The following is a 10,482-nucleotide window of genomic DNA, read 5'->3' as shown; positions in this document are numbered from 1 at the left end:
TAGATTGATATTTACATAGGTTATTATATGTGAACTTTGTGGTAACCACAAATCAAAAACCTATAATAAATACGCAAAAATAATGAGAAGGCAACCCAAACATAACACTAAAGAAAGCCATCAAGTCACATGTGAAAAAAGCAAGAGAAGGAGAAAGGAATAGAAAAGAATTACTAAAACATCCCCCAAAAAGTAACAAAATGGCAATATGTACATACTTATCAATATTTACTTTAACTGCAAAGAGATTAAATGCTCCAATCAAAAGACATAAGGTAGTTGAATGGATTAGATAAACAAGACCTCTATATATGTTGGGTACAAGACACACATTTCTGACCTAAAGACACTCATAAACTGAAAATGAAGGGATGGAAAACATATTCTATGCAAATAGAAGTGAAAAGAAAACTGAGGAAGCAATACTTCTTTCAGACAAAACAGACTTTAAAACATAAACTGTAACAAGAGACAAAGAAGGGCACTACATAATGATAAAGGGAACAATCCAACAAGACGATATGATACTTGGAATTATCTATGCACCCAACATAGGAGCACCTAAATATATAAAGCAAATATTAACAGACATAAAAGGAGAAATTGACAGTTACACAATAGTAGCAGGGAACTGTAACACTCCACTTACATCAACAGAGAGACCATTCAGACAGGAGATCAATAAGGAAACATTGGCCTTAAGTGATGCATTAGACCATATGGACTTAACAGATAGATACAGAACATTCCATCTCCAAACTGCAGAATACACATTCTTTTCAACTGCATGTGGAATTTTCTCCAGGATAGATCATATATTAGGCCAAAAAACAAGTCTCAATAAATTTAAGAAGATTGAAATAATATCGAGCATCATTTCTGATCAGATTGATATGAACCTAGACGTCAACTACAAGAAGAAAACTCAGAGCCAGCCCTTATGACCTAGTGGTTAAAGTTTGGTGTTCTAACAGTTTCAGCGGCCTGGGTTCAGTTCCCAGCTGCAGAACCACACCACTCATCTGTCAGTGGCCATGTTGTGGCAGTGGCTCACATAGAAGAACCAGAAGAACTTACAGCTAGAATATGCAGCTATGCACTCAGGCTCGGGGGATGGAAAAAAAAAAGAGGGAGATTGGCAACAGATGTTAGCTCAGGGCAAACCTTCCCCAGCAGAGAAGGAGAGCAAGAGGGAGATAGAGAAGGTGGAAAAGTCACAATACGTAGAGATTAAACAAAAATACCACTGAAGAACTATTGGATCAATGAAGAAATAAAAGTAGAAATAAAAAAGTACCTGGAGACAAATGAAAATGAAAATATGACCCACCAAAATCTATGGGATAGAACAAAAGGAGTGCTAAGAGAGAAGTTCGTACCCATAAAGCCCTCCTCAAGAAACAAGAGAAATCTCAAACAACCTAACAATGCACCAAAAGAAACTAGAAAAGAAGAACAAACAAAGCCCCAAATCAGTAGAATGAAGGGAATAATAACAATCAGAGCAGAAATGAAATAGAGACTAAAATAGAAAGGATCAATGAAACTAAGAGCTGGTTCTTTGAAAACACAACAAATTAATGAATCTTTAGCTAGATTCACCAAGAAAAAAGGAGACATTGCTCAAATAAATAAAATCAGAAACAAAAGAGGAGAAAGTATAATGGACATGACAGAAATGCAAAGGATTATAAGAGAATATTACATAAAACTATTCACCAACAAATTGCATAATCTAGAAGAAATGGGTAAATTCTTAGAATTATACAACCTCCCAAAACTGAATCAAGAAGAAATAGAGAATCTGTATAGACTGATCAGTAGTAAGGAGATTGAAAGAGTAATCAAAAACCTCCCAAAAACAAAAGTCCAAGACCAGATAGCTTCCCCAGTGAATTCTACCAAACATTCAAAAAAGGTTTAATACCTAAACTTCTTAAACTCTTCCAAAAAATTAAAGAGGAGGGAACACTTCCTAACTCATTCTACAAGGCTGATGTTACCTTCATACCAAAACCAGACAAGGTCAACACAAAAACAGAAAATTACAGGCCAATATCACTGATGAACATGGATACAAAAATCCTCAAAAAAATATTAGCAAATCAAATACAACAATACATTAAAGGATCATACACTATGATCAAGTAGGATTTCTTCCAGGGATGCAGGCATGGTTCAACATCCTCAAATAAATCAACACGATACTCCACATTAATAAAATGAAGGATAAAAATTACATGATCACCTCAATAGATGCAGTGAAAGCATTGGACTAGATACAGCATCCTTTTATGATAAAAACTGTCAATAAAATGGGTACAGAAGGAAAGTACGTCAACATTATAAAGGCCTTACACAGCAAAACCACAGATAACACCGTGCCCATTGTTGAAAAAACTGAAAGCCACTCCTCTTCTGAGAACAACAAGACAAGGGGAGTCTGTCTCACACTCTCAATCAACATAGTATTGGAAGTCTAAGCCAGAGCAATTAGGCAACAAAAAGAATAAAATGTGTTCAAATTAGAGAGAAAGAAGTAAAATTCACTATTTGCAGGTAGCATGATTTTATATATAGAAAACCCTAAAGAATCCACACAAAACTATTAGAAATAATAAACAAACACAGTAAAGTTGCAGGGTACAAAATAAACATACAAAAATAAGTTGCATTTTTATACAGTAAGAACAAAATAGCAGAAAGAAAAATTAAGAATGCAATTCCATTTACAATCACAGCACAAAGAATAAGATATCTAGGAATAAAATAAATTTAACCAAAGAGGTGAAAGACCCATACACTGAAAACTAAAAAACATTATTGAAAGAAATCAAAGACACAAAGAAATAGAAAGATATTCTGTGCTCCTGGATTGGAAGAATTAACATAGTTAAAATGCCCATACTTCCTAAAGCGATCTACAGATTCAGTGCAATCTCTATCAAAGTTCCAGTGATATTTTTCATGGAAATAGAATGAGGAATCCTAAAATTTATATGGAAAAACAGAATTACTCAAATAGTGAAAGCAATCCTGGGGAAAAAAAAAAACAAAGTTGGAGGTACCACACTCCCTGATTTCAATATACGCTACAACGCTAGGTAATCAAAACACACATGGTACTGGCACAAAAACAGAGACACAGATTGATGGAACAGAATCACAAGCCCCAAAATAAAACCATATATTTATGGACAGCAAGTTTTGACAAAGGAGCCAAAAACATACAATGGAGAATGGAAATTCTCTTTAATAAATGGTTTTGGGAAAACTGGACAGCCACATGCAAAAGAATGAAAGTAGACCATTATCTTACACCATGCACAAAAATTGACTCAAAATGGATTGAAGACTTGAATATAAGATCTGAAACCATAAAACTCCTAGAAGAAAACATACACAGTATGCTCTTTGACATCAGTCTTAGCAGTATCTTTTTGCATATGTCTCCTCAGGCAAGGGAAGCAAAAGAAAAAGTAAACAAATGGGACTATACCAAACTAAAAAACCTGCTGCATGGCAAAGGAAACCATCAACAAAATGAAAAGACAATCTACCAATTGGGAGAAGATATTAGCAAACCATATATCTGATAAGGGGTTAATATCCAAAATACATTAAAAATTCATACAACTCAGTGACAAAACAACCAACGACCTGATTAAAACATGTGCAGAGGATCTGAAAAGACACTTTTCCAAAGAAGATATACAGATGGCAAACAGGCACGTGAAAAGATGTTCAACATTAGTAAGTATTAGAGAAATGAAAATCAACACCACAATGAGATATCACCTCATGCCCGTTGGAATGAATATCATTAAAAAGACAAGAAATAACAAGTGTTAGAGAGCATGTGGAGAAAAGGGAACCCACATACAATGCTGGAATGTAAACTGATGCAGCCATATGGAAAACTGTGTTAAGATTCCTCAAAAAATTAAAAATAGAACTACCATATAATCCAGCTATCCCACTTCTGAGTATTTTCTCAAAGGACACAAGAACACTAATTCAAAAAGATAGATGCACTCCTATGTTCATTGTAGCATTATTCACAATAGCCCAGAATTGGAAACAACCTAAGTGCCTATCGATGGATGAATGGATAAAGATGTGGTCTATATATAAAATGGAATACTACCCAGCCATAATAAATCTGAAATATTACCATTTGTGACAAAATTGATAGATCTTGTAAGTATTACGCTAAGTGAAATAAGTTAGATGGAGAAAGCCAAACACTGTGATTTCACTCATGTGGACTATAAAAAACACATAGATTCGGAGAGCAGATTGGTGCTTACCAGAGGGGAAAGGGGGTGGGGGGTGGGTGAAAGTGATAAAGGGGCACATGGGAATGGTGATAAATGGCAACTAGACTTTTGGTGGTGAATACGATGTAGTCTATACAGAAGTTGAAATATAATGTTGTACAGCTGATATGTATATAACCACTGTTACCTCAATAAAAAATAAACAAATTTAAAAAATTTTCACACCAATAGGGTTATGATTTCCCTAAGACAGAAATCATTTATTTGTCCTAAGGACATGATGGAAATTTAAAATTAAACAATAAATATAGCAAAAAATAAAGAAAAAGGAAATATATACATCATTATAAGCTTCAGGAAGGCAGGGCTTATGTCTATGTTGCTGACTCATGTCTATGCAATGCTTGAAATATAGTAGGTACTGTATGTCATACTGTGGAATGACTCTGTGACACAAGGGGGAGAATGAATTGTGGAATTGTGAGAAGAAAAGAGGACTGTCCGTCTACTTGCTGTATTTAGAGGAAAATTTATAGGAAGCAACAGCTAATAAGAAAAGGAGGCCCATTGCAGAGCTAGGAGAAATGGGCCAAGACCCTCAAGGAAAATCAAACCCTCTGGTTACTGCGGTGGGTCAAAGAACCCTGTCCTCTGAAAGGAGAAATTAGGGGGAGATAATATCTGGGTAAACACAGAATGCATTTAAAGGGACGAAGCAGATATATCTGCATTACAGGGGAGATCAATCCTAAACACAAAGAGTTTAGAAAAAAGCAGCAAACACATGACAAAAGAGTACTATGGTACGTTCTCATATTTATGCTTGTGTGTATATATGCATGTTTGCATTTGCATATACACACCAAAAGAATATACGGCAAACTCTTGGCAGTGGTTTTCTGTGGAAAATGATAGGATAATAAGGTGAAAATTGATTTTTATAAGCCAAAGGAAGTGTGTCTTAAAAAAAATCAGTTGTCAACCACCAGAAGACAAAAAACCCCATTCAAAAATGGGCAACAGACTTGAATAGACATTTCTCCAAAGAAGATATACAAATGGCCAATAAGCACATGAAAAGATGCTCAATATCATTAGCCATTAGAGAAATGCAAATCAAAACAAGAATGAGATGTCATTTCACATGGTAGCCATCAGGATGGCTATTATTAAAAGAAAAGAAAAAAACGTGTTGGCAAGAATGTGGAAAAATTGGAATCCTTGCGCTTTGCTGGTGGGAATGTAAAATGGTGCAACTGCTGTGGAAAACAATCTGGCAGCAGTTCCTATAAAAGTTAGACATAGAATCACCATATCATCCAGGAATTCCACTCCTAGGTATATACCCCAAAAGAACTGAAAGCGGGGACTCAAACAGATACTTGCATACCAACGTTCATAGCAGCGTTTTTCACCATAGCCAAAAGGTGGAAACAACCCAAGTGTCCATCAACAAATGAATGGATAAACAAAATGTGATATATACATACAAGGGAGTATTACTCAGCCATGAAAAGAGGCTAAATTCTGATACATGCTACCACATGGATTAAACTTGAGCACATTATGCTAAGCAAAATAAGCCAGACACAAAGGACAAATACTGTATGATTCCACTTATATGAAGTACTTAAAATAGGGAAATTGATAGAGACAGAAAGTAGAATAGAACTTACAAGGTGTTAGAGTAAGATGGGGGAAATGGGAAGTTATTGTTTAACGGGCACAGTTTCTGTTTGGGTGGATGAAAAAGTTTTGGAAATAGTATACTGGTCAAAACCCACAGCATGTATAACACAGACTGAACCCTAATGTAACTATCAACTTTAGTTAATAATAATGTATCAGTATTGGCTCATCAGTTGTAACAAATATACCACACTAAATGCCAAGATGTTAATTATAGGGGAAATTGTGCATGTGGCCAAGGGCAGGAAGGGGGTATATGGGAGCTCTATGTACTTGCTGCTCAATATTTCTGCAAACCTAAAACTTCCCTAAAAATAAAGTCTATTAATATTAAAAAATAAGACTAAAATATGAATATTTTTGTAACTTGTTTTTTTCACTATGTTCATACATTATTAACATCTTTCCAAGGATTCAGCCTGGACAGGCAGGGGCAAGCACAGGGTGGTGATGGGAAGGTTAGCCGAAATAGAGATGAGGCTGTGGAAGGAGGATGAGATTTAGAGGATGCAGGAATTTAGGGGCAGGGGATGTCTTACCAAAGACCCACAGAGGAGAGGGACTAGAATTGGAGTGGACGAGCAGAGATAACTGAGCCCTTGAGGCTGAGCATCTCCAACAAGCTGGGAAATTCAACAGGGCAGGGAGTTACGGCTCATGCTCAAGGAGTGCCGGTCCCCCGCTGGAAGAGGCTGGCATGACAGGATTGAGCAAGAGCAAGATGAAGTTTCACACATTTGATTCCTGTGCCCAGCATATTCTATGACCTCCCTGCTAAGGTGGAGTGAGCAGGTGCAAAAAGTCAAACACTCGTGATGGTCGGTTGCCTGAAATTTCCTTGACAGAAATCTGCTGGGGCAGGTAGGAGCCTGTGAGGGATTATGGGAAGGACCTGCTCCGCCTAAGACAGGATGTGTGCACATTAACCTTGGCTTCCCGCCTCATGCTCCTGTGACCCATCTGAGTCACATTCCTTCTCCAGGACATCCTCCTACGTGGCTCCTGCCCAACTTCCACCAAGCAGGAAGATGTACCTGTCACAAGACCTCCTGTGATCTTTGGGGGTGCTTTAGAAGACACCTGGAGGGTGTTGGCTTAACAAGCCTGGGCCTTGTGCCTCCTTTCCCTAGAGGCCACAAGAGGGGCTGGGCCCCATCCCTTAAGCACAGAGTCACCATTCAGAGGAGGGACACATTCACGCTTCTTCCCATCATGGCTTTTCTTTATCCTGCTGGCAGTGGACACTTTGTGATAAGTATTGGGGTTTATCAGAGGAAGAGAGTTCTGTCCCCACCTTCTTCTGGTCTGATGGGATTATTGAGTCTTCCTTGATTTCCTTGGGAATCAGGGCAGGGCATCCTACGGTCCCCTATACCACATCATAAGGAAGCTACGTCCCTTCTTGCACTTCCTCCAGCTCTTGGCTCCTCTGTGGTAGGTCAGAAGGTGGGAATGCAGAGGTGCCACCTTCTGAGACATGAGGTGTTGATAACAGAGGTCCATCCATCCACTCAGGGCCTTCTTTGTCTTTCTGCCTCCCAGTCCTCACCTCCCACCCCCAAACACCCTGGTCTCTGAACACTAGGATGCCACACCTGCCTTCTTTCTTCATTGCTGGCTCCATCCTCTTCCTCATGCTTTGTGCATCTACAGCTTTCTCTGTGATCTCTCCCACTGCTCCAGTGTTCCAAGAACACATTCAACCACCTTTTTATGTCAGTTGGCCACTGACTCCTTAGGCCCTAATAGAAACTTGCCATGGTAACTTCCAGAATCTCTCTCTTCCTCTGGCTTTCCAGCTTTGGTACTCCACACCCTTCTCCCAGCCCTGGCCATGGTCCCTTCTCAGCTCCTCAATCACCCATCTGGGTCTTTTCCCACGCTCTCTTACATGTGAGAGAAACCTTTCTTCTCCTGATATACAAAGTCTTACCTCATTAATGTTTCCTTCTATTTACCACCAGCAAAGCAACTGTGCTTTTTCCAAGGCTAACTATTGGGGCATTCACTCCCACTCCCTGACCCCTATACCACCAAGTTGCTCAGCAGTTCTCTTGTGCCCTCCAACATTATCATTATCTCTCTCAACCGGATCTTTCCCAGTGACATCCAACATGCCATGTCTTCCATCTATTTTATTAAAAACCTTCTGAATCCCACTTCCCCCTCCAGATATTTCCTCATTTTTCTGCACCTCTGTGGACCAAAATCCTGGAAGGAATTGATTATACTTGCTCTCACCAATTGATGTCCTGCCATTCTCTCTTGAATCCACTCCAGTCATGCCTCCACCTCCATCATTCTCCTGAGTCTGTTCTTCTCAAGGCCATAAGTGATCTCTGTGTTGCTTAATCTCTGGTCAACTCCGAGTCCTCATCTTACTTGATCAATTCACAACTTTTCATGCAGTTGCTCACTTTCTCCTTGCAATACTTTCCTCTCTCGGCTTCCAGTATACCACACTTTTCCGGTTTTCCTCTTAACTCATTGGCTACTACTTCTCAGTCTCCTTTGCTTATGAGTTCCTCCTTTTCTTCCCACTTTCTTGACATTGAAGAGTCCCAGAGCCCAGTTCTTAGATCTCTCCATTTACACTTATTCCCTTGATGATCTAACTAGTCTCATGGTTTTATATACATCTATCATCTGTCTGTCTATTTATCCATCTATGATCTACAGCTAAGACCTACCCTGAGCACCATCAGGCTTCTGTATTGAGAATAGACTGTTGCAGGTATGGTCTCAGGAAGAAGGGGAAAGATTGGTTATGATACTATTGCTGTAATCAGAGCAGCAGAGGAGGTGGGAAGTGGTCGTATTCCAGATTCATTCTGAAGGTAGAGACCACAGGATTTACAGATGGATTGGAGTGAACTGTTAGAAACAAAAGTCAAGGATGACACCAATGTTTTTGATCTGAAAAACTGGCAAGAGAGGTGCCATTAACTGATATGGGAAATACTGCAATTGGAGCAGGTTTAGTATGTGTGATTGGGGGGTGGGGAGGCGGGCAGAGGAGGGAATCAGGAGTTTACTTTTGAGATGAATATTGGACATCCGAGTGTATATTTTTACTAGGTAGTTTGGGCATGTGACACTGTCTACCCCATGAGATCATAACCTCCATGGAGACGAGTCTTGGTGACTATTGTGTCTGGCATTCTTCCTAGAACACAGTAAGTACTCAGATATTTTAATTGTTGAGTGCAAGATGCCTCTCAAGGTCATTTTTATTGTGACCCTTTATGTGACCCTCCTCATCAGCTGAGTACTTCTTCCTGCAGCAGGACCCACACAGCACAGGACTCATCACACTGTTGTAATAATTTATCTGCCTCCACAGCCCAGTCTCATGGTTCATAGTTTTAAATATATCCGTCTATCTATCTATCTTTCTATCTATCTATCTATCATCTATCTACCTATCATCTATGTATATCTATTTATCTAGCTGTCTGTTTGCCTCCCTAAAGCCTGGACTTTCCTCAACTCCAGGGTCATATGCCCAAATTGTCTAATCAACATGTACACTTGTATGTCCAATATCCATCTCTAACTGTACAGAAGTGACTTCCTGATTATCCCACCACCACCACCACCACCACCACCACCCAGTCACATATACCACTCTATTCCAGTCATAGTATTTCTCATAGCGGTTCATGGCCACTCCATCTTCCCAGTTGTTTAGGCCAAAAACCTCGTGTCATCCTTGATTTCTTTTTACTCCAACTATCCACATCCAATCTATCAATAAGTCCTGTTATCTCTACCTTCAGAATGATTCCAGCATCTAATCAGTTCTATCTCCTCTACTGCTACCATTGCTGGAGTAACCTCATAACTAATATCCTTGCTTCTACCCAAGTCTATACCTCCAATACTCTGTTATTAGCACCACAGCCTAAGTGATCCTTTTAAAACATAATTCATATCTAAGCAGACCCTCAAACAGCTCCTAGTTTACTCAAAGGAAGAGTTAACATCTTGCAATGACCTTCTGGGCCTCACCCCATCTGGCCCTTTTACTGCTCTGACCTCATCCTCTGTGACATTCTCCCCTGATTACTTGGCGTCAGGCTCACTGTCCTTGTTCCTTGGAATAGGCTCGGCATGCTCCAGCCTCCAGACATCTGCATTAGCTATAATTTCTGACTGGAATGCTCTTCCTTAGTCATCCGTGTGGTTTACCCTCTCACCTCCCACTAGTGCATGCTCATGCATTAATTTCTTAGTAAGACCTGCCCTGAACTCCCTGCTTAAAACTGCACCCCACCTAAGTCTTCCCCAAACCTCTTACCCAGGTTTCTTGCATACATTTGGTCACCTTCTACAGACTATATTTTTACTATGCTTTTTTAATCTCCTTTCCTAGTGCACCATCAACCTAAGCTCCTTGGGGACAGGTTTTTTCCTCTTTTGTTCACTGCTGTCTTCCCAGTGTCTACACCAGTGCCTGGCATGTAGTAGGTGCTCAATATTAGTTGAAAGAATGGAAAAGGGATGAGTGAAT

This window comes from Equus caballus, chromosome 25 (assembly GCF_041296265.1).
Source record: "Equus caballus isolate H_3958 breed thoroughbred chromosome 25, TB-T2T, whole genome shotgun sequence".
Lineage (NCBI taxonomy): Eukaryota > Metazoa > Chordata > Mammalia > Perissodactyla > Equidae > Equus > Equus caballus.
The sequence above is the reverse complement of the archived record's forward strand: the minus strand, read 5'-3'. Positions refer to the sequence as shown.